This window comes from Anomalospiza imberbis, chromosome 16, assembly GCF_031753505.1.
Source record: "Anomalospiza imberbis isolate Cuckoo-Finch-1a 21T00152 chromosome 16, ASM3175350v1, whole genome shotgun sequence".
Lineage (NCBI taxonomy): Eukaryota > Metazoa > Chordata > Aves > Passeriformes > Viduidae > Anomalospiza > Anomalospiza imberbis.
In genome coordinates this window covers 11,945,251-11,970,729 of record NC_089696.1, presented here as the reverse complement: position 1 = coordinate 11,970,729, position 25,479 = coordinate 11,945,251, and the positions used below count along the sequence as shown (strand labels likewise).

Genomic DNA, 25,479 nt, shown 5'->3' with positions numbered 1-25,479 from the left:
GCTTTTATTAACCCAGGTTCCCCCTTCCCTCCTCCCTTTCACTCTAGAGACTCCTCAAGCCATTACAGGTTTGAAAGTAATTTCTAATTTCTTTTATCTTTTTTAAATCATAAGTGAGTATATGCAGACATTGGAATGCACAGCTCAGGCAGAGGATGTGTGTCTGTCAGAGGAGCATTGGGAAAGCAAATATGGTCTTGTGGAGGGAAACAAGGGGTTGGAATGTGGATGGAGCTGGTGGCTGGCCAGAGGCTTGGCTTGACACTGAAGAGGAAACCATGAAGGGCAGGCTTTCCTCAGCTCCCAACCTCCTGCTCTGCACAGTTGCTTCCCAGCTGAGAGCAGCCAGACTCAGCCTCAGTGATCCACCTAGGTGTGCAACCTGCCGTGAAAATGAGAGGGGCATTGCTGGAGCTCCTGGCCAAACTGGATGAGAGCTCTGCTGCTCCTCCAGAGCCTGCCAGCGCTCTGCTGCCAGAAAGATCTGCATGGAAATCAACCTGCAAGGAGCTGAGGGAGCTGAGAGAATGGGGTTTGGGAAGTTATCCCATACACAGTGTCTGTAGTTATCCCATCCATACCCAGCGTTGCTGCTGATGAAGCAGCGGCTCCCTGGGGACTTATTCTCTGCAGTGCAGAACTGGGGTGGGATGGGATGGGTGAAGGGCTGAGAACAGCTGAGGAAGAGCCTCTTCTTCCCCACTGAGGTTCTCTGTGCTTGTTTGGTCAGCAGATACAGCAGCTTGTTGGCGAGCACACAGCCAAAAAATCCAGGGATTCCCTGACTGTAATCCAGCACTGCCACTGAGTGCCTCACTCTGTCCCATTCCCCATCTGTGACTTGGGAACAGCAATGGCTCTGCCAGTTTGTCCAGGTGTTCCAGTTCTGGTGTGCAAGTTCCTAGCGAAGTGTTAATTTTTATAGCTTGCAAGGGAGAGGGAGTTTTTTCACCCTCATTCAAACAGAGAGAGGTAGTTTAAACTCTTTTCAGATTTCAAAACACATAGTGGTGCCAACCTGCCCAAGAAACTACTGTGGTGTCTTTATAAAAGATGTTTTTCATAAGCTTTGGTAAATGTGTTTCACCACTGTTGCTCTGAATGTATCTAATTCAGTTTTGGACTTCCTGAACTCTTGATCTGCAAGAGAGCTTGTGACAGTGAGCTCCAGAGGTCAATGCAGGACTTGAGAAAAGAGGGATTTTTATATCTCTTTAAAATTTCCATTCTGTTCCTCTGGGTATCATTTCCCTAGCATCTTGCAAGAAAAGAGTAAATATCTTCATTATTCTGTGCTTTCTCAGGTTTCTCCTCAACTGCTAAACAGCTGTGTTTTTATATTTTCTGTAACTAAAGCGAGTGAACCTCTCCCAAGACAACCCACAGTGAAGATGAAGTGTTTCAGTGCTCCTCAGAGGCAGAGCAGCCAAGGTCAGCTCAATGCCCCCCAAACCAATCGTGTCATATGCAGTCTCACCACATCTCAGCTCACTCTCCTATGCAAATAGCTGAAGAATATGTTAGACAAAACTGGTCCTCGGGGAGCAGCCACTGTAATCTTTCACTATGTTGAATATTGATTGTCTGTTATACCTCCTTTTTTAATTTAGTTCAGTTAGTTTCTGGATTTGTAATAGCACTTTATCCCTTGCTCCATTGCTCAGACAGTTTTCTTGTAGCCTTCTTGAGAGTACTTTGTCACAGAGGCTTTGAATATCCAAATAATTAAACCTAATCCTCATGGTTTCTTTTTTTATTTTTTTTTCTTCTTAAGAATTTTAGGGAATTCTCCTAGATAGGAAGGGAATGTTTTTATTTATTTATTAGCATAATTTTTGCCTGGGGGTTTATTATTTCTTATTTAGTTTTATTTGATACATAAATAAGTTTTAAGGCCTCATATTCTCTGGATCGTTTCTGAAAACCTGGAGTCAGGCTACAATATTGCTCCATTCTTGCCTGCTGGTATATGCATCTGATTTTAAGGCTAATTTTTTTTTTTAACAATTTCAGTACTTTTAAGTCCTCAAATATTATCCTGCCTTGATGACTCATGATCCTCCAAGGATAAGAGATGTGGTATGGGAGCTTGCAGATGATTTTGTGATTTGAGCTCAATGCAGAAGTGACACCCAGGATGGTTTTAACAGCCAGCAGGTAAATATGTATCCCCTTCATGGGGCACCTGTGGAACCCATCAGGGGAAGACTGAATTCCCTTCAGCATGTCCCTTTGCTGACTTCAAAAAGGAGGTTGAAACTAGGCTTCATTTTGATGTTTCAATTTATTATGTTTGAGTAGAGACAGACCAGAGGTCTGTTGTTATTTGGACTGTGTAGAAGATAAATCAGGTGTGATCCTTGCATTATGGCGCTGTGATGCTCATGAAGAGCAGTGATGGATGGTTGTCTTTGTCAAGAAGAATAAGAAAAATAAGGCTTCCCTTTTGCAATCCAAACAACTCCCTGTCTATGCATTAAGTGGAAGGCAAGGCTAGGAAGGAAGTTACCTCAAGGGGATCCCTCCAGATCGGACACACCGGGTAGGAGGAAATTCAATAGAGATACTTTGGTGAGTGGGTGTAGTGAGCACACAACTCCCAGGATGTGTTTTCAAAGGGTCTGTCTGAGGTTAATGCTGCACTAGATCTCCTCTTTTGTGCTAAATTAGGCTAATATTTAAACAATCTTCTTATTAATTTCTCTGATAATTCCAGTGTTTATCATCTACCAGTGATGTGTCTAAATCTCTGTGTGTTTTATTCTTGGAGTTTCTCTGGTGCAGGGGCTGGCAATGTTCCTATGCCATCATGTGTCTCAGCATAACCTCTGTGCATGTTGTTGAATTCTAGAGATGAACATAAGGATTAAGATCTCGGGAGGTTAAACAGAATAGATAATCCTCTGTTCCCCCTTCTCTGATCCTCAGTTCCTTTCTCAAGCCATTTGTAGTGAGGTTGCCTTCTTCTGTTGAGATCTTGGATGATGCTGCTTTGTTTGGACTGCTGGTTTTCTAGGCTGTCTCATTTTGCTGTCTCTTCAGTATTTCCCATCTCTTCAGGACCTGTTTGCTTTTCCATCTGCTTTCCCCACCAGGTACCACAGGTTTTCACAAAGCAGCTGCATTGCTCCAGCATCTGAGCGTAATTTAAATGGAACTGCACTTAACAGTGATGCTGCCAGCACTCATTTTGATCCCTGCATCCACGGACAATTTGTCATTTTCATGGTGTTCTCATCATGACTCAAATCTAAAATAAACAGTTGTAGGGCAGGGGGGGAAGCCTTGCCCCACTGCACTGCTTGGGGTAGAAGTTAATGCCTTCAAAGTCCAAGTTTGCAGGACTATCATGTTTTCTTCTCTTAAGGTACCACGTTGGCTTCCAAAGTTAGGTAATTTCTAAGGGCTTCTAATATTTTTTTATGAACAGCTTTAAATAGAAGTCATTGGACACTGTTGTTCAAACTTAATTAACTGTTCTCCTTACTGAATTATAGCACAGCAAAGAGGGGCAGCGCTGTAGGACAGAGAAACATCTTATAGATTTAAGAAAAAAGCCAAACTAGATTTACCATTTCATTAGAGCACAGGACCTTTGGCAGCCCAGGTATCAGGTTGCCTTCTGGGAGATCATGGGGGAGAGATGTCTCACTTCCCAGATTGCTGCAGTTAAACCTTGTGTGCTTCAGGCATCATTGGAGCACGTGCCCTTGCTGTGTGCACAGGGGTGGGTTCCTGTCCCCCCAGCAAAGGCAAAATGTAATTGCAACGTGGGCAGTTTCTTTCATGTTCAATCTCATAGGTGCCTGTGGCAGCAGTGAATAAGAGACAGTGGTCAGGTTTCAGCCTGTGCTGACAGCCCCAGTGCAGGCTGTGGTTGCAGGACAGCCCTTGCTGGGGTTGCCAGTACAAGTTACCATCACCCTGAGCCATCCCCAGCAGCAAGGGAGGGCAACACAGGATCCTGTTCACAGCCTTGGAGGGAGAAGTCTTTTCTGTGCCTGGGCAGAGGGTCTCAGTTGTGTCTGCACAAGGAGGTGGTGTAAAACCCTGTGTGTTTTTAACAAGAGCAGCAGGCAATGTTGATGTTCTAGAGTGTGGTTATGTTGAAGGGAAACAGTTCAATGTAATTTCATAGAGTCACAGAATGGTTTGGGTTGGAAGGGACCTTTACAGACCATCTAGTTCCACACCCCTGCCTTGGGCAGGGACACCTTCCGCTAGACCAGGTTCTTCCAAGCTTCATCCAGCCTGGCCTTGGACACTGCAGGGGCTGGAGCAGCCACAGCTTCTCTGGGCAACCTGTGACAGGGCCTCACCACTCTCACAGGGAACAATGTTATTGCTATATTTAATCTATAGATACTGGAGAAAACAACATGATCAGAAAATGGATTTAGAAGTTGTTGACCTGCACAGTTACCTAGAATTGGTTTGGAGGCCAAGTAAGGTCTCTTGGAAGCCTTTGCAAGATTAAATTAGGCATATACTGGTTTTGACTTTTGATATTTAGAACAAAACTTCTGGAAGCAGCTAAACCTTCCCATTACATCCAAAAGGCTGGTGATGTTTTGACACTTAATGCCTTGTAGCACCTTGTGAAGCCTCACTGAAGTGTGGAGGAGCAGCCTGGGGAGACTGTGTGACCAGGTCCCACTGGGAAAAGGCTTTCTTTTCAAAGAGCTTGCAGAGATGTCTGCTGTGTCTCCATCCTGCTGAGAGGCTGAAGGAAATACAGCAGGGTGAACATCTCTGCAAAAAACAGGATTGAGCCGTATTAATGTCAACTGTTGGCAGTGCCAGCAACATTCGCTTTTGCCATGTGCTGGATCCATCTCTCCTTCGTGCTGTGCCTTTGTCTGACCATCACAAAACAATTTGGTTTCTTTAGCTTGGTTTTGGAGCTACAGCAAGAGCTTACTACAGCTCTTTGGAGTAATTTTCACCTCCATTCCAGCCAGCTAGATTAGACTGCAGATAATGCTAGGAGTGAATAAGAGCTCTGGCTCCAAGGGAGCTGGAACGTAATTACAGTAGATGAAGGGTACTCTCTGCAGCTCTTCCAAGAGTGCTGAGATTAGACTGTAATCATTGTTTGTAAGCAGACAGGAATGAGGGGTAATCAGCCAGGCAGCCCTTGCACGTTATTCCAGGAATTAATATTAGCTTCCTGAAGTAGCTCATCAATTCACACTTACATGAAACCACAGAGATCAACAGGTCTTGGCTTCCACCATGGGAGCTGCTGAGCGGGCTGGGTCCTGTGGGGCTCAGTTTGGGGTTCTGTGGATCAGGCAGGGTGGGCAGAGAGGCTGACATGGCTGTGCAAGAGGAAATTGTTGTTCCTGGGAAGGACTGTGTGTCTCAGCTCCACGGGGAGAGAGGCTGCAAAGAGATTGGGTAAAGCAATCTCTTTGGAGAGATTGCAATCTCTCTGGACCAGGAGAGCTCGGGAGCTGCAGCCTGGTGCTACTGCCCATGGAGAGGCAGCCAGGTTCACTGTGCTGAGGAGGGGAAGGTGTTGCTTTTTTCTTCAGTAATCTCCTTTAGCCTGCAGAGCTCTGGTGGGAGGGACAGCACTGGGAAGGAGTGGGGAAGTTTTGGTTTGAGAAAAATCTTTGCAAGTGTGCTTGGTGCTGCTTGAATCCAGCCCTAATTATGAAACCTGCGGCTCCCAGTGAGCACAGTGAGAACATCATGTACAGACACAAAGTTAACACTAGGCAGCAAAAGTCTTGACATCCCTCTGATGTGAAATGAGAAGAAAAGGAAGAAAATAGCTTGCAAATCCAGGCAGAAATCATTAGGAGAGTGAGTCCACAGACCATGAAGGGTCATTTGAGTTTCAAAAAACACCTGTACTGCTTTCACCAGAGCTTGCTACTGCAAGCCAGGTGGTAGGACCATTTCAGCATGCTCTGCTTCTCTCCCTTCAGCAGGTCTCACTGCCAAGCACTTTGCTTCCATCAGTTTTGGAATAAATCACCAACCAGCCAAATGATTATCTCTTGCAGTGTTTTACATACATTAGTTATGTGCTTGGGCTTTTTAATGATGCTCCTGCTCTGACAGCTCACTAAATATGACACAGCTTTATGGGTGGCATTGCTAATACTTCAGCAGCCAAAGGTTAGCTGCTATTATTAACCACATTAGTACTGGCTCTTGTAGGAAAAATAAGTGGAGATAGATGCTTTCTCCAGAAAGCTCACAGCCTAAAAGCCAAACCTGAAGGAGTAGCGAAGGAAGGAGCAGCCCATGAGCGAATGAACTGATGGTGGCTGGCACAGTGTCATGAGTTTGCACTTGTGGCTATTGGTTCATTTGGTTTGTTAATTGGAGTAGAGGTAGGTGGAAGGGCACAGCAGGAACCTGGCAGACAGCGAGGGAAAGAGGGACAGAGCTGGAGCGTCACCTGCCCGTCCTGATCCACTGCCAGAGCTCTGGAGCTCTCTCTGCAGGAGGACGTCTGGAAAAACTTGCAGGAGGAATGTGCTCATGTCTGCATGGATTGTTCCCAAAATTATCTTCCAGGCTCCTTTTTAGCATGGGGAAAAGCATGGGAGGGCACCTGGGGGAAACTGTCTGGGCTTCAAAGCTGCAAACCTTCCTTGGCGGAGCAAGGTGTGTGCCTGGCTGCTGAGGAGCACCTGTGTTAGGGAAGGGCCATGCAATGGGAAGCTGGGATGGTGAAGAGAAATGAGTGAGTTGGACACGTGGAAAAGTGGGCGAGGAGAGAGAAGAGCCTCTGGAAGAGCATCTTGAAGTTATTGGGTAAAATGAGCTATGCTGAGGATGCTCAGCCATGCATTCACGTGATGTGGGCATAATTATTGTAGCCCAGATCAGAGAGGAGGAGCTGTCTAAACTCATTTCTTTTTGCTGCATTTCTCATTTAGATATGTTTTTTAATCTAATGGATCTTTGCACAGTTGAGCTGGGGAATGAGAAAGGCCCTGTTTGCTGTGGTGGAGCAGAGCAGAGAGGTGGGGTTTGCTGATGAATATCAGCTTCTAGAAATGAATTGTTTTTCTTGCTCCTGCTGCTGCTTTGCTGAGGGATGGGGGCATAGATCTCATTTTAGAAACCTCACGGTGTGACTGTTGTGTTTCTTAGAAAGGACAATAGGGAGAATAAATCCGTGGCGTGAAGGGGGATGATGTCTGTGCGTGACACTCTGGTTGTGCTTTTGTCCTGTGCTCATCAGCAGCCCTGACACACTGAGATGTTCTGCCTTGGCTACCTGGAGATCAGTGTCAGTGCCTCCTCTGATGGACTATTAATATTTCCCAAAGCCCTAGAAGCCTATCTAATAAAAGCCGTGAGTGCCTTGGTGCCTTGCTTCATGACTGGAAGATTTATTGCTACAAGCAGCAGAAAAGCATCTGGGGAAGCAGAGGGGTTGGTTGCTTAAAGAAATTTTAATATCACAGGTCCCCACATTCCAGTTCATCTTTACCAAAGGAGTTATCAAGTTAGAAGGTCCAGTGGGAACAGAGAGAACATATTATCAATGCTGTTATAGTGAAGGCTGTGCCAGCACTTTTCATGAAAACCTTCTGTTTTCAAATGGCTATAAATAGTTGGTTAAATGCACATAAATAGATCCTACCTGGGGGTAAATACGTGACTTTGAAGTGAGCAGACGGCTGCTTCTCACTTTTAACCTACATAAAATGAGGGACAGCAGTGTTGTCAAATATGAGTGTTGAAAATTGTAAATGCAATGTAAAAAAAACCAATATGCTTTGAGATAATTTTATTTGCCATCTGGTTTTGAGCTGTCAGTTATACTTGCGTCATGTTTTCTGTGCAACTGCGAAGTTTCTTTATTTTGAAACAAAAACAAAGATTGCCATCTTGTACCTTGACTTCAGGATATCGAAATTATAGAAAAGTTTTTAATCAAACAAGTCTTGCAAAGCTTTTCAGAAAGGGAAGAATGCTGGCAATGGTAGGGCATTTAGGGAAGTTTATTAATCCCTTTTAGTTTTGTGTAAAAGCAGATTAACCAAACAGACATAATGAATGCATCAGACATCTCCATGCATTCACAATGAATGTTTGCAGGTAGGCATTTGGAAATTAGAAAGCATTAAGTTAAAACACGTATTTTCCCTCTATGTTTGTATCCTAAAGAATTAACTTTCCACACCCTTATAGGCATTTGCTACACTCTTACAGCCACATGTAGCCTAAATAATCTGTGTGTTTGTGATTAAAGCTTTTTTTAATATTTATATTCCTTGGGGTTTTAACATTTGATATTCTTGTCTCTGTCTTGTTTTTATGGAAAAAAGAAAGAAAAAAAAAAGCAAACAGAAGCTGACATGTACAAGACTGCTGCCATTGTGAACTGGCATAAAGACCAAAGCTCTGTTTTTTTGTTTTGTTTTTTTTTTTCTTCAGCTTGTGGACGTGCAGTGGAAGTATGGAAGTAGGTTTGTGCAGTTTTTGGAGATGTGAAGCAGCTATATGGACCATTTTAAGTTGGGATAAAATGGTTACCTTGCTGTATAAAAATGTCTGGAGTGCAGGTCACATTCCACATAGATGGATGTGGCACCTGGGGACATGTTTTAGTGGTGGGCTTGGCAGTGCTGGCTTAATGGTTGGGCTCAAATGATCCAGAAGGTCTTTTCTAACCAAAATGATTTTGTGATTCTGTGGCTGAAGTGAGGTCTCTCACCACAGAAGGAGGAGAGGTGTTCAGAGCTGAGCCTCTTTGAAACTGTTTCCCAAATAAGACAGGAATTATTGTTCTGGAATAGCAGCAGAGCATCACTATGCAGACTGAAGGCAGACGGAAGAAAATTGTCATTTTTCATTGGGCTGAATTTTCCTGCTCCTCTGGTTTTATTTAAAGTAACCTTGGTCAAGAGGCATTTTGGGGCGAGTTGAAGGCATTCAGCTGGGCTGGGCTGGCCCAAGGACAGCACAACTGACACAAGGACAGCATCCACCTCCCAGCCTTCCATGGTGGGGGGCCCCTGCGCGTTCTCAGCTGTGGCAGGCAGGGATTTTGGAGGGAGTTGCCAGCCATGGGGGCTTAACTGTATTGTGCAAGGAGGCTGCAGACCTGGCTGTGACCAGGGCACTGCTTTGGCAGGCTGCAGGTGTGCTGTGCCCTGCAATGGGTGTCTTTTACCCCCACCCCAGCAGAGGCAGATCCCTTTGCCAGGCAGCCAGAGCCCAGGCAGCCGATCTGTATGTGGAGCTCGTGCCCACGCAGTGACTGCTCTGGGTTATTCATCTCCTGTAGCAGGCTCTGCTGCCTCCTCCCACCCCAAGCTAATCGCTTTGCAAAGCTTCCAAGGTACACCAACTTTGTGTGGCAGCTAACAAGCTTAGCTGATGAGTTCTGCCATCATCCTTCTCCAGAGCTAATCAGCTTACCAGTGCTCCAGAGCTAATGGGCCTGTGGGTCACAGCAACACAGTGAACTGCTCATACACACATTTCCCACATCCATCTTTAATTGCATGGCTGCTGCTTTAATGGAGTTTCCTCCTGCATATGCTTTGCCTTTTTTTTCCTATGGTTATCACTTGTTATTTTGCAGCCAGTTCTTTTTTTTTTCCCTCAGATGCACAGTTCATTAAAGACTATTTTCATGCTATGGTTGAGATTTCAAATATCAGCTGCTTCCCAGTCATCCCACCCAGACTGGGTGGTGGCCAAAATTTATTTACAAATGGAAAATTACACTTGGGATAGCACATCTCATGAGCACTGTGTGCTTTTTACCAGTGCATCTCTGAAAAAAAGAATCAGTTCCAGCAGAGAAAATAATTGAGTGATGTCAGCTCTTGAAAGTCAGGATTTCAGAGAGTTGAGAGTAGAAGGGCTGAGAGCTGCTGCAGTGGAGGTTCTGCAGCCGAAGAGCGACGCTGCCAGCTTGTAGCCCCGTCATCTTCAAGTGCAGCAGCTGAGAGCTGCACCTGCGCCTGCATCCCTCCCCTAATTTGAAGTGGCTTCACAATCATTTTGCTAGAAAAGGTATTTTATCCTTTTCACTCACTACGTGAAAGCAAGTGGAGAAAAGCGACTGACAAAGAAATGCTGATGGTAACGTATAAAAAATGCTGACTCTGCATTTGGCGAGCAACCCAATGATAAAAAGAAATTTTTCCCCCTTGTATTTTCCAGCTTTTATAATGGCAGGGGATGGGAGCAGGTAAGGCATCTGCCTGAAACTTTGTGTGAAGTTGCAGCGTGTCTGTGGCTTGGCAGTGTCCCAGGCTGGGACATGGTGGGAAGGGTTTGATGCTGAAGTTGGACAGTGAGCACAGTTACACATTTCCAGCTGTGCTCCATCCCCACGTGCAGCTGGAGCACTTGGTGCTTGGCAGGGAGGACAGGACACCCATGCTGGTCCTCACCTGCCCCTAAAGCAGAGCAGGGGCAGAGCAGGCAGGACCTTTTCCAGGAAGAGTCACTCAGAAGGGTTTTGCCATCTGAGCTCCCAGCTGTGAGCACGCCGTGTCTTAGGAAAATGTAATTAAATGCTGCATCGTTAATAACATGATTAAAAGGAGGTTCCTCTTGACCATATCCCGTTCTTGAAAGCAAAATGGAAATGGCAGAAATACCATTTAGAAAGTGGGATGTTGTTGTCTGTTCTAATTTTCATTAAGTTCTGTGCTTCTGCTCCCTTACAACCATGGTTGCACAGGTTAATTAACACATGTTGTTTGAAAATTAAAATCCTTACACTGTATTTTTTTCAGCTGAGTTTTCTCCTGTTCTTCTCTTCTGAACAAAGAGCAGTGCTTTTTCTTCCCTTTTTATAATCTTGGTATTTTACAGACCTCTTTCAGGAACCTCCTGTTTTTTGTCCCTTCATACAGGTTTCCCAGAATTTCTGAGGGATTTATAAAAACCTCTTTCTTTGCTTTCTCTAGTGCTTGTCAGTACTCTCCTGGGCCTATCTTAAAGAAAGTGCACAATGCTTCAGATAAGTATAAGCCAGAAATTAAAAAGTTGCATTACTGTATAATCCAGATTGTTCCCTATTTTCTGTTCATTACTGTCCAGTACTTTATCAAAGTTTTGCTAACTCTTGGAAAAAGCACTACCAAAACAGAGGCCTGGTTGTCCTCTGCCCTGAGCCACATCAAATTATTTCTCTTCCCATATTATACTACCACAGAGGATTTGCACGTTTTTAATAATTTTTCCTTGCTCATTTTGCTGGTGTGGGATCATGGTTTGCCAGTCCAAATTGGTAAACTCCTTCCCAAGCCTTTATTTAAAAACAAGGTTTGACAAGAGCCCAGTGTTTTGCCTTGCCTGAGAATTCTTTGGTTTCCAGGCAAATTCCACACACGTAGGAAGGAGTCCTTCATGATACCTGACAAAGTTAACTGGGGACAAAAAGCACTTTGGGACACTTTTAGTCAATTCAGATGGAGTTTCTGTGGAATCTAAGTGAATATATTTGAGGAGGGGAGAGACAAAGCCATGTTGCCCTTAGCACACTGTCCCAGACCATGGAACCTGGAGTCTGATGTTTCTTTTCTCTCTTGAAAATCTGACCTAGCTTTGGAATGTGCCAGAACTGGGGTATCCCAGCTGGGAATATTGGGAACAGCTGTTCCTCCTGCTTGCTCTGATATCTGGAAATCCAGATTTCTTCTGAGCGGAGACCAAGAGAGGAGTCCTGACCACCCTGTTGAGGAGATACAATGGGCTTGCTTGTCTTTTTGTCCTATGCATAATAAACATTGTGTAAAACACATCATTTTTGTATAAGAACAAATACAAATTTGTATAAAACGCCTCACTGAAAGGAGCAAAAGTTGATCAGCTCTTCAGAAGGCTTTAGTTCAGAGGCAGGTGAACCTGGCTGCCAAAGGGGGACAGAGTCTGTCTGTTGTGCACAGAGATAGCGAGGAGGAAGTGGGCTGGCTCTCAGCCACAGCAACAGATTGCTCCTCTTTTGCAGACTGAAGTCATGTCTGAAATAAATACAGGCACTCACTGCCACGCATGCTGCACGGAGCAGTGGAGGAGCTGAGCAGAAATGAGAGGTTTTGGCTGGAAATTTCTGATACTGTCATGTAGAGGTGGATTTAAAGCTCTGGGGCAAATATTCTCCTTCCATTAGAGCACTGTTAGTGATTACAGCCATTCATGTGGCTTTGGTGTAATTGTACAACACCGTAAGTGAGCATGTTTTAATAAATCCCATCCCTTAGTTGGGATCCTTCTGGATTTACAGTACATACATTTACTCATATGTATCAGGTGTTCGCAGGTGGTGAAGAAGAACGAAGCCCGGTTTGTGTTCTGGCTGTGTGCTTTCTCTCTGGTTCAGCCCTGAGCTCTTTGCTTAGGGTTTGTCAGCTCCCCCATCAAAGGTTCCATCTCCCAGGCCTGGTAGCCACCGACTGCTGGTGAGGAGCACGCCTGGAGATGTTTGCCAGGCTCGACGTGGAGGGTCCCTGGGGCTGATGTTCCTTTATCTAAAAAGCCAGCAGTGAAAGGCTGGGGCTGCTGGTGCCTCGCATAGTGTGTGAGTGTAATTAAGAAGATCAACTGTGCCAGTTTTCTGACTCCCCTCTGCTCGTGTGAGGAACAATAGCGCTAAATGATGATTGTAATTCATTACAAATGCACCCTAATTAAATTACCCATCAGTGGCTGCAAGATTAATGATACCAACCCGAGTTAAAACATGATTAAAGTTAGGCTTGTCACATTTTTCAGTTATTACATGGAAGTTCACAGGAGGAAGGGATGGGGCAGAGTGCAAGGTGTGATTGGATGATGCTGTGCAACACAGCTGGAGCAGCAGCCAAAGGCTGTGGCTAATGGTGCTCCTTTGGACTTTGCTGGGGACAAACCCTCTGGAAGCTTTTCTTAGGTCTATCAGGAGGGCTGTGGGGCCATACCTTTGTCAGGGAATGTTGTTAATCTCTTTGTGGGATGAGCAGGAGGGTCCTGTAGGGAGTCTGGCACAGCAAGGAGCTGAGCTTGGATCTCCCAAACTTAGGCTTAACTCTCTTGAGTTCAGCTTGCTGAGTTGTCTTGCTTTTCTTCCTTTTCAGTTTTGCATTTCTGCATGCTGAATATCATCCAGTCTTTCATGAAAATACCTGTAAAAGTAGCAGGGAAGCACCATGGATGACATGAGGGATAGTATCAAATACACCAGAGCACTAGCCTTTCTCCCTTTCCTTAGGGAATTTTACATTGCAAATGGTTCTCAACAGCAAATATTTACAAGGGGAAGACAACAACACAACTTTGCCAAAAGTGCAAAATTCAGGACATTTTATAAAAAGGGACAAAATAAGGCACCTGATCATGCAGCATTGGAAATTATGCTGCCTCTGTACTGCTGGAGAAGCCTCTGGAGGTGTTCCCAGGCTCAAGAGAGGGGGGGGACCAATGTGTGGGATGTGTTTAGGTGGATGAGAAGGGAAAAAGAAATATGTCTTGGCATAAGGACTGTCTCTCTCAACACCCTAGCACAGATTGGCTATACTTGGCATTGGTTCTGCCATTAGCTGGCAAATAAGCAAGGAGGAGTATTTTCAAAGTAATTCCATTTTCCTGTATTGTACATCCTGTCCTTAAATGCCTTTGCTGATTGGATTGATGGTGCCAGTCCAGAAATGGACATTGTTTACCAGTCAGGGCTGGACTCTTAATAGATCTTCTCAAACTCCTTGAGAAGCAGCTCTTGGATGCTCCAAGCAGAAATAAATTGAGCAGTGTGGTTTATGTTGTACACAACTGCTTAGGGCTGGAGCAGCAGAAACACATGGAGTTCCTGGAAATGAGAAAAAAAATGGGACTTGTATGAGAAAGTTGCATGTGTCAGAGAGGAGGCAGCTTTGTTTTTGCATGGTGCCCTGTTGATTTGTTCCCTTTGCTGGATGCTGGGACAGCCTGGGGCTTGTGAAACACGGGAGGATGCAGGAAGGGGTGCTGGAGCAGCAGGTGCTGTGGGTGAGACAGCCCATCCTCTGCCATCCCATGGACTCTGCAGCACTGTCGTGGCAGGCAGATGGCACTTACCAGCTGTGCAAGGCTAATTAATTCACATCAAAGTTACTGGAAGACATTTCTCTGGGGAATGGATGGTTACCAAGAGGTTCAAACCCTGCTTGGAGATATTAATATTGAATGTCGTCATCTCCGGCTTTGGGTGACCTTGCTTCTGTTGATAAAATGAGGCATTTTCCAGTTTTTTTGCATGTTCTTTTTAGCAGTGCTGTTGCTCATAATATTGAAATTATTTCCCTTGAGCAGGATAGGGATGAATAACCTCAAAGACTTTTTCTCCATAAAATCATCTGCAAAAGCCATCTCTCAGTACACCAGATTTGTAAGTGCAAGTTTTAGAGGCAGAGGTAAATTTTTATCTTTAATGTAAAGGTGGTGAGGCCCTGGCACGGGGTGCCCAGAGAAGCTGTGGCTGCCCCATTCCTGGAAGTGTCCAAGGCCAGGTTGGATGGGGCTTGGAGCAACCTGGGATAGTGGAAGGTGTCTCTGCCATGGCAGGGGGATTGAAACTAAATGTTCTTTAAGGACTTGTACCATGGGCATCAGTGGATCCCAGAGGGAGCAGACTGGGGATTGCTGTTCTCCAGATTTCCAGACCTTGCACACATTAGTGCAGGATGGCAGCCAGATGTTGGAGCAATGGGTGCCTCTGTCACAGACCCAATTCCATGAGTTCTGGGAAGGTGGAGGCATCACCTGGAGTTCTTGGCATCCTGGCCACATCTCATCTTCTGTTGGAGAGTTCAGAGCTGCTTCCACAGCCCATCAGCATGTGAATAAATACCTGTCAAAGGAGAGCTGCCAGATGGCTCAGCCATCAGAGGGGCCTCCCCCACAAATTTTGGGTAATGCAGCAGATTTAGCAGCTAATATCAGAGTTTTGTGGCCTACTTCTTTCTCTCTGGAGGGTTTTCTGACCTGGCTATGTAGCCTTGAAGCTACATATTGCTCTGCTTGTTATTGCCTTACAAAGGTAAATGGGTTTTTTCTCTTTCATTTTTTCCCCAAGTGTTTGGAATTTTTTTTTATTTAGGACACAACCCCTTTTGTCTTTCTGGTTTTGCCTTTCCCAGCCATCTCCTACAGACAAGGTTATTGGGATTCAGAGAAATAGCTGACTCACATGGGCAGATGTTGAGATTTTCCTTTGTAACTGAGCCTGTGAAAGGGGAATTTTCCTTTAGGCATTGTGCAGAGAGAGCTCTGCTGGCTCTGATAGGTGCCAGGGAGTGGTGGTGGGACAGAGATGTCCTTTAACTGAGGAGATAGGGTGAAACTGGGGCGTTTCAATGGTGCAATGGATCAGGGGCTTAGATCCAGCCCATGCAGGTAGAGATGAGAAGCCATTACGTGCTGCCCTCTTGAGCAGTGACCTATGTGAAATGAGTTTGGGTTTAGTCCAGTTCTCTGCAGATAAGCTGTCTGCAGAAAGCAATCAGCGTATCTGGCATGGACAGGCACCCCAACCAGCCACCTCAGCATGAGCCAAAGATGCAAAGGTGTCCTGGGGCCAAGATGTAGTTACACAAAGTCTGGCTTAGGGCTTTTGCTGTAATCTGCTACCTTGGTGCATCTTGCACCTTCTCCATGCTGGATGTCCACCTTATCAGCTCCCAGACTTTTGACTGGTGCTTTGATGCACCCACAAATTAGAAGGGGCAAAAGCTGGAGGGTTTGGAGTCCTTGGTGTCATGCTGAGCTTGCCTTTGTGGTGAAATTAAGTGAATGTTAACAGGGATTCTGTCTCTTGAGGTCATGTCCCCTTATTGCCCCAGGACTGCCTCCTTCTACCCCACCAGAATGGCTCTGGGCCCAGCTGAGACCTTTTCCAAGGGCAGAAGAAGCTGAGGCAGGGCAGAAGGTCCATGGCCTGGAGCTCTCTCCTTGACCTCTGCTCAGCCAGGCTTCCACACCCTCATGAAAGGGTTACTGCTTCTGTCAAACACTGCAGCCATGAGAGCAGAAAAGTCTGGTGGCCTCCAAGAGGCCTCCAAAAATACCTTGTGAGGATCGAGTCTCTGCAGCGTGGAGATGTTTCTTTTAGAAGAACTATCTCTCTCATTCAAAAGATGCATATTCCAGGCTGATCAGTGATCTGGGGTAGCAGCAGCACATGGCACTGCCTTGCTGTTTCCAGAGACAGATCCCTCCAGGACAGAGCTAGAGAGCAGAGCTGGAGGAACTGAGGAGCAGATGAGTGTGTGGATGCTGCTCCCTCCCCTCTCTTCATGCCTGTAGTCCTGCCAGCTCATGGACAGTGTCCTGGTTCCGTAGCCTGTGATCAGTGGTCAGCAGATGGGCCCCAAGTTCAGCCTGATTAGTCCTGTTCAATCAACAAGGCCAAGGCAAAGTTGCTCCCTGTCTCATCCCATATGGTGGCTCCTGCTGTCACTGTTCTTGTGGGAAAAGCTCTGAGCAGCCTCCTGGTCTCGAGTCCAGCCCCTGTTTTCCCCTCACCAAATAGGAGAGAGCTCTGGAAACACCAGTGTTTCTGTCAAGCATGGTTGCACCCGAGCGGTGACGTTTGACTCACAGCGCTACTGATAGCTGGGAGCTGGCACTGCTTCGTCCCAGTGGATGCTCCCCTGTCACTTGGCAGGGACAGGCTCCCAGTGGGAACTGCTCCAACACCCTGCAGATGTCCAGGGCCCATGCCTTGCCTCAAATCTGTGAGCATAAAGGTGAAACAGATTGATGAAAATTAATTCGGAACAGATTCCTGAGCTGTCATTCACTGGCTGAGGAAGGAATGGAGAGACTAAACTGAGGCAATTTGGGTAACTCTAACTTATTCTTTGTGGGTTCTGTTGGAAACTGTCACTTGGAGTTAATCCTTTCTATGGATTCTTACTTTTTTTTTTTTCAACCACAGCAATGAGCTGAGGAGCTTGCTTTTGTAAAATTGTAAGTGTAGGGTGTCAACAACACAACTTGCTCCCAGGGAAGTTCAGAAGAGTGCCTGGGGTCTCTTTCTGTGGAGGTGTGGGGAGAGGGAGTGCAAAATTGAAGGGCTCTAGATTCAGGATGTAATGACAGGCTGTGATGCAAATGGGTAATGCACACAAAGCTTCTAGACATCATCCCTTTAACATCTTTTATCCCAAGAATGTCCTAAACAACTTCCTGTTACAGCCAGCCCTCAGAGCTTGTGCCAATCTCACAGTCTTCATCATTTCAGGGTTGTTCTCTCCAGTTCACCATACTGGGTATCTCTTCATGTCCTCCTCTCCCCATCTCCTCATCTCCTTATGTCCTCCTGTTCTGGCATGCTGAAATGGAGAAGATCTTCTTGTGATGCTCAAATGCTCCAATTAATCACCTATGGTAGTTTGTGTCTCTTATTAGTTTGGAAATTCAGAGAAATGCCAAGGGGTTGGCACAATCTGTTGAGGTGGAGCATGTCTGAGTCGACTGAAGAGAAGCTGGCCCAACCATAGCTGGTTTTGTTTGTCTTCACAGTTGTTACCACATGTTTTCTGTGATCACATAACTGATATCTGAGTATATCCAATTTCAGTTTTTTCCCTCCTCTTATGATTCTGGGCTTATTAGCCCTGACAGTTATTTATTTGTCCTTAGTTGTAGGCTGAGGCAGCTTTATGGATAATGTGGGAAGCATGTCTTTTCTAATTAGACCACAGTCTGTTGTCTGTCTGCCTCATGGGCAGGACACAGCATGCTGTTTTGCTGAGTTTATAATAGCAGGGAGCCCTGGATGCAGAAGGTCATGTTGGGCTTTTTTTCACAAAGGTTTTAGAGCAGCAACTCACAACATCAGTGTTCCTGAGACTAAGCAGGAAACAAAACCTATGGAATATATTCTCCTCTCACTTCCCACAGTGAACTATTTAAATTACATTGGGGCCTGATGAGGTACAATAGGATGAGAGCAGCCCACCATGCCCAGCCAGACCACAAGCTGGGTGTGCAGGAACTTTTTCCAACTTATTTCCTGTGTCTCCTAGCAAGGTGCCAGCACACATGTTGCATCCCAGCTCTGGCAGAAGTTGTTCTCAGAAGTATTGCAGCAACTAATGAGGAACATTGGCTTCATGGAAGCTCACACCTTTTCTTTTCCCAGCATGATCACCTGTAGAATGTGTATTATGTCACCATGATGAGACCAGTAGCTTTATATAGTGTCCTATCTTGTATAAAAAGTCAAAGCTGCTGTGTCTTGCTCTTTGAATTCAGTGGCCCATAGCAGGGGGGTTGGAACTAGATGATCTCTAAGGTTCCTTCCAACCCAAACCATTCTGGGACTCTGAATAATTTTCTTGCATCTTTCTTGACAGCAGCAGACAAAGTTGCGCAGAGCAGCTCCTGGTTCTTTGTGGGCAATGAGGGAGTGAAGTTTGTTCTGATGCCAGGAGAGAAGCTGGGATGGAGGGACAGCTGTCAGGAGTATATCGCCAGTCTTCCTCCTCCAAGTCTGACTGAGGACAGAGTGCTCAGCAGAGCACTCATCCACACATTTTTCATTTGCCCCTGATGTCAGCAAAGGGGACGGTAACAAGTTGTGTTCATTACCAAACCTCGCAATTCAAGAAAACTCTTAAAATAGCAACTTTCCTTATTCTTCAGCTGCTGGCTCACTGCCCAGGGAAAATAGTGGGCTGAGAATGAGGCAACAACTTTTCTTTCTCCAGTAATAGTGCTTTCAAACTATATGTCTGTTTAGGAACATTAATCATTGTAACTACAGGGTAAAAATCTTCTGCCTGTCTTTAATCTTACCTGTGCAATGAGATGGCAAAACTGAGCTCTTGCTTTCTGTGGATGATTAAGAAGGGCCATGCCTTAAATAGTTGACTATATCTTTTTCTCAATTTGCTTTTCTGTCAGCTTAAATTAGAGATGGTCTTAGCAATTCTGTTGTAAACTCTCCTTGTCCTGTGATCTTCTCTGCTGTTGCAAACTATGGAGGGTTGTTCTGGGTTTGCCCTGCTTTGGAAAACCTGCAAAGGAGGTTTGTCAGAAGGTTTTGCAGTAAAAAACACCCTCGTCTGAGACAGCCATGGGCACAGCTTGCAGTCAAGAGATGTTGCATTTGCCTAAGGGTCTGCCCTGCGGAAGAGATACAGAACTGCTCGTAGGTCTTGATTTCTTGTGGCACTTTTATGAGATTAAGAGTAGTTCTTGACAAATATTGATGTATTTGCAGTGTAATTACAAACCTTGGTTGGTATTTATATCTGCTCTCCAGCCTGTGCTAGCGTTGGTAGACGGTGTTAAAGAGGTGCTGCATGATTAGTAGCTTTAAGTGATACTTCAAAGTGTTTTCCAGACAATAACTAACTAATCCAGTTTGGTGCCTGTGAGGGGGAAGAGATCCCAAGGTATTAATTGTACCATTTCATGTTTGTAAATCCCTACAGAACCTCTGAAAGGCAAAAGAAATTCCATACATGTGATAAATAAATGGTATCAAATGGTACAAGATGACGGCCAGCCTTGCCACATGGCTTGGATGCCTCCTGCATGCGTTGCCTCCTGCGAGGCAGATGTTCTGATTAAAGGAGAGGGCTGTGTGGGCGTGCAGGGGTGGAGGTTCCTGCTGTGCAGGAGGCAGCTCCTGGGCCGTTCCTTGGCCAGATGGTGGAAGGGCACGGCGCTCACCTGGGGCACTGAGCAGCACCTGGTCCTGACTTCACAGTGAGGGTTCCATGGATGGCTGGGCAAACACAAACGCTTCTGACTCGTGCAGAGACTTGCTCCTGCATGAACATTCACACAGACTGGATACCCGGGACATGAAATCCTTGGGCATGGGTTGTGTTTGTGTTGTTCCTCGGTGCAGCTGGGGACATGCCCAAACTCCTAGTGGAAGGACAGTAGGGCTGAGCAGCGTGTGTTGTCTACATTAAACTCTGACTGTTCTTATGTCCATTTCTGCAGTATCGGCTCTGTATCCCTTCCCTTTGAAAGCTACTGTGGGTGAGAGTTTCTGAGGAGCAGGAGTAGGTGTCAGCCCTTATGGTAGCATGGCTGCTCTGTATCTCACTGTCTTTTGCTAGACCTTCCTTTGGCTTTCCTTTCTTGCTTTATTGTCAGCAAAGGAATTAGACACAGCAGGCTAGTGTCCTTTATTGCTGGCTCCAACCTGCAGGCGCTGTAGAGAAACACCACGAGCACTCTGTCCCTCTCCCATCTCCTCCTCCAAAAGCTTTCAGCTGTCAGTAAGCTTGGGATAAAACCCCAAGCATAAAAGACAGCTGCCAAGCCAGTGCAAAAAGTCAGAGGTGGGGAAGTAAACCCACTGATTAAAGAAAATGGATTTCAGAGCAGTGGAGAGGAAGGCAGAGTGAGCACAAAGAGGAGGAAGAGAACTGAAAGCCCATGTCAGGAGCTGGGCAGAATAGCCAGGGTGAATAAACAACCAGCCGGCATGTTCCACCAGCATGGCTGATTTGTTCCTCTCTTCCAAACGGTTTAGCTGAGACCCGCAATTTGAAAATAAACTTTCCTTTTGTTTTTTTAAACAGTTCAGTGCCTAGGAGAGCACCAAACAGCTCGGGTTTCAAATCAAAATGAGGTTGTGGTGGTTGTGTTGTCATTGTACCTGTTCCACTGCTCTGGTCTTTGGGAGGAGGAGGCGTCTTTGGGGAGCGGGCCCAGCCAGGCTCGTTGCCATGGCAAAGTCTCTGCTGATGCCTGCTCTCTGCCTGTAATTGCTATTCAGCAGCTGTTTCCAGTGGTTGTCTGGAGGAACTTGCACAAGTTATGGACGTTAAAATCTGTCCCTGTATGTTGGCCTTTGCTGGAACCGAGCTTTGACAAGAGAGATGCATTAGCTTCCAAACTCACAAGTAATTAGGTTGGTTTGAGTGTACTTTGCTTAAAGTTAAGGTTTTGGGGCTGGGAAAGGAGGGGGGGGGGAAGTGGCAACTTTAAAATCAATATTGCAAATGCAATGCAGAAGAGTGTAATTAGCATGTTTTGCAGGGCCTATTAATTCTTCTGAAATGCTGTTTATTAGGCAGAAGAACTTTGGGAGCCCATCAGTGGATTAAACAGGTTCTGTAATGAAATGTAAATGGTGTAATTGGGCTTGTTCTGAAAGTATTTATTCTTCACCTGTGACCCGCTTGATTGCGGTTTGACAACACGAAGGAGTGTGCATCTCTTCGTTAATGACAGCTAATTCCCTGGAGCTAATGGAGTGGGAGCCCAGGCGCCAGGAGCTCGGGTCATGCCTGGAGCTCCCCACTGATTGGCACCAATCCGAGCACAATGTAACTTTAATTACAGTAATTCCAAATCTAAAGCAAGCATTTAGCTGCTGGAGAGAGGCTCTTAATTTTGCAAATAGGTGCGGTATAATGGGGTGACCTTTTATTAGGCAAATATTGGGATAGGTGGGAATGCTGTCCTCCCAGTTACAGGTAACAGGTTGTTGGCTCCCATTAGCTCAGTGAAAATCACAGAGATGTGTTCTCCCTGCCAGGTTAACCACACGGATTTCTTTCAACAAGCAGCATTGTGGAACCAGGGGGAAAGTGGTGCTCTGTGTTATTTAAATGCAGTCTTTCCATCAAGGCATGAAAATCTGCTGCTGCTCTTCTGCCTTCTGTGTGTGTTTTTGTCAGAGTAGACAACCAGGATTTCTGTTGTTGTTTTCCCTTTTTTACAAACCCTCTTTAGCCAAATTGTGCAGTTCTAAATATCTCCAGGCACACAGGAAAGGTCATGCAGCTCTCTTGGAAAGCTAAACACTCAGTTTTGCCTGGCATTATGGTATCCTCAATTAAGTGCTACCATCGGTGCTGTTCTGCTCCCTCTTCTGTAGGGTTGAGAGATGTATGCCCAGCCACAGCTTCCCTTCTCTCATGCTGGAGAAGGCCTTTCAAAGCACAGACTGGCTGTTTTGTGGGAGCAGAGGGTGCTGTGCTGGTAGAGAGAACCAGGGGGACTAGCAATCCCCCAGCTCTTCCCAAATCCAATAAGGCCTGCAGCCTCCAACCTAGCCTTCTGTTAGCTCAGTCTCTCTCTTAAGAAATGGACTTGTTAGAGTTGAAATGAACCCAGGCAGGGAAGCTTTTATCCAGGAAATGTCCAAGTCTGTGTGCATGGATTTGGAGTAGGTCCCCAGGGGAGTGCTGTAGGCTGTTGTATTTAATGTTTGGAGCAGAAGCAATACAATTTCTGCAAGCAATGCCTTTCTTTTCTATTTCATTATTCCTCCTCTGCCTCTTTCCATCTGCAAGGTGAGAGGCAGAGGTGGCAGTGACAGCATGGTCACAGATCTCTTTACATCATTGATCTTGAGCCTGTCCCCAGAGTCAGGACAGGCTGGAGAGGGCAGGGTGGGAGGCAGCTGTACACAGGGTGAAGGACAGCACAGTCAGCAGACATTTGGCAACCTGAACAAATAAAGGAATGGGCATCACTGGGCAGGGGATTGGCAATGATGGGGTGTTGGTGCTCCTGTAGAGCTGCAGCCAGTTTGGGGCAGTCGCCTGAAACCAGCCCAGCAGTGATGAGAGCAGTGGCAAAGAGGAGGGAGCATCCTCACAAGGCCAGGCACGTGCTCCTTTCCCAGCAGATGACTTCCCATGCACCATTCCTAATGCCAGCAGAAGTAACACCTTCTCTGGATGAGCTCATGCTCCTGCTCGTGTACAGCAGCCTCTTTTTGTGCTGGATTTGTGCTTTGTGGAGAGTCAGTGCACTGGCACACACCCGGACCAGAGGCAGAGCAGCCTCTGGCTCCAGTGTGGCTGCACTGAGCAGGTTCTCCTGGTGTCAAAAGCATCCCATTCTCCACAGCTTCTCATCTGGAAGATGCAGCTGTGATGGGAATCTTGCTGGGAAGTGATATATGGGAGGACCAGGTTGACATTGCAAAGAGGAGACCTCCTTGGCAAAAAAAGCAATAACAATTCTGATAATTGTCAAGTCAAAAACCTACAGGTTTACCTACCTCTATTTCCTAGCCTTTGCTAGCATGCCACATCACATCCTAATGATGTTTCCTCTTGCTCCTTACCTTAAATGGTCATACAGTGTCTGTTGATCTACAGATTGGAGACAGTCACCCCATGTTAAATAGAAAAAGATACTTAGGAATTTCTTCTGGAGCACTTTTCAGCACATAAATGTAAAATTCTTGAGAGCTTAAGTCCCTTGAGAGATAAAGTCCCTCTTTTCATGGAGTCCAAAAGCATGGATTGCTCTCTGGGGAAGGCTGTGCCAGATCAGTTGTTTTCTAGCTGGTCTTCCCCAATATTTTATCTTTGAGATATGGGAAAGAGAAAGATAACATGGCTCCACAGAAGCTGGATAAGAGCTGGCAAATATTTATATCAACCAGTCCAACATGAAGTGCAGAAGCAGGATGGGCTTTGCATGGGGAGCCTTGGATCCAGAGGAAGACTGGACATTTTTAATATGGCCAAGACCCTCAAGGAGAGCCTGGAGGAGGCTTCAGGCTCCTAATCCTTCCCATCTCTACCTGTTTGTTCTCTTTGGAGTCCATACAGCCACTTGTTCCTTTTTTCCCTTCAATTCCCATTTTGCAACCAAATAAAGGAGCCATTCCATTGCATGTGTTCCATGCGTATAGGAAGCTGTATAAAATAGCTCTGTGAGGTGAGTAGTGAGGAGCAATTGAGTACTTTATCTCTTCAAGCCCATTCTTGTCCATTCAACCTCATTCATCTTTTTTAGTCTTTTTATCAGCCTGAAGGCTTTTCAAGGAATGGACTCTGCCCTCTGTCATGTTGCCACAAAGACCTGTTGTGTTTTGGGAATGAAATAAATAATAAATATTGGGCCCTAAATAAATAATGAAAACTGCCTGTACTGAAAAGCCATCCTCCAGATTAATGCTTCTGCTTTAAACAAACCAGGCTTTGAGCTGGGCAGAGCAGCAGGTTCCTCGGGTGGTCTGAGCACAGGATGAGTGGCAGCTCCTGGTCATTAATACAGGGCTTTGATCTCTGAGATAAGAGGTTATTTCCCCGTGGCCCTTTGGGTGAGGAACCAGTGATAGACTGACAGCAGTAAAACATGGCCATTTGAGAGGCTCCTCCAGCATTTTACTGAGATTACATCTCCGGAAGGGGCTGTTAGAGAGGAAGAAATGATGGAACGGCCGGTTATGTGACCACTGTGACTCATTAATAGATCAAAATTTATGTCCAGAGTACCCTCACAACTGGTCCAAACCAACTCTTAGGAGCTGGTTTCTCTCTTCTCCCTGTGCTGCTGTTGCCTAAAGGCCTCAGTGGGAGATGTGCTGACTTTTTTAACAGCCTCCTGCATTTACTCTGTATCCAGGAGTTTTTGACACAGTGGAGCCTTGGCTGTGCCACCAGCACAGACTTCAGGTTTGTTCTGCACCTGGGACAGTCTCTGTCTCTTCAGCTGCCTTTCCAAGTGCCACAACAGCCAGTTACAAACTGTGGTGTACTTGAGAGCCTCCTGCCTCACTGGGGCTGGGCTTTGGGTGTCTTCTCAGGTTGTCTTTGTGGAATTAGCAGAGCAGCAAGACAGTGGCTGGGAGGTGATGATGGGGGGGCTCATTTTATTGAATTTCAACCCCTGGACTAATAAATCATAGCCTCAACTGGTGGGAAAAGTTGTCTTTTGCCAGTGGGCAGAAGACCACTAGACAGCATTCACTGCCAGAATGCAAGTCAATTGAGACCTGACTTTTTCACCCAGAGGTCCCCAGGCCAGACTTTGTCACCCAGAGTTCTGGCAAGAAGTGATAGAAAATCATTGACACTGAGCAGTAGTTTTTCTCAACAGGAAGGGTTTTATCTCTTTATCTAGTTCCTCTTAAAGAGCAGATACATGAACAACACAGAAATCATCCCAGTTTTATGTCTAGGATCCACCCATGCTAATCTTTGTTCTGAGGAGGAGAGGACTTGAGTCTTCACTGTCTAGGGGACACTGGGCCATGTTACCCCTCATGGTATGGCTGAGCCCAGCTCTCCTGTCTCACCACCCTTCTGGGATGGCTCATTTCATTCTTGCTGCTTGCCGTTAGTCCCTTCCCACCTCACTAAATTAACTTCTAATTAAACCTCTTGAGTCGATCAGGGGGAAGCAGTGTGTTGGGGTTGGTACTGCTTGTAAGGAGAGAAAACCATGGAAAGTACCCTTGGATCCTGCCCCACGGATGAGCTGAGCAGTGTTTGAATCCCACCATTTCCTGACTAATGCCTTGGGGTATTGTTTTGCAGGAGAAGATGCTAAAGACAGTAGAGATAATAAAGGGCAGGAATTATGTTTTCTGCATTCATCCTCTGTTGTTTGCTGACAATTTTTCCTCAGTTTTCCCGCTGCTTTTCTTTACACTAAGATGGCCCCAACCTTTTATTCCCCAAGTCTGCCTGTTCCCACAAATCAGATTGGGTTAACAGTGTGAGCTCTTTCCAATTCCCTCAGCTTAATTGCTGTCTCCCTCCTGTTTTCTCCTTTGTGTGGCAAGGTGGAGCCTCCTTCTCTCTA

At 45.8% G+C, this 25,479-nt stretch overlaps 1 protein-coding gene across 9 annotated transcripts in view; it reads left to right on the top strand.

Annotated features, from left to right (window-relative positions):
* Positions 1-25,479, top strand: part of MAD1L1 (mitotic arrest deficient 1 like 1) — a 348,819-nt gene that overhangs the window by 278,398 nt on the left and 44,942 nt on the right. The window lies entirely within an intron of this gene.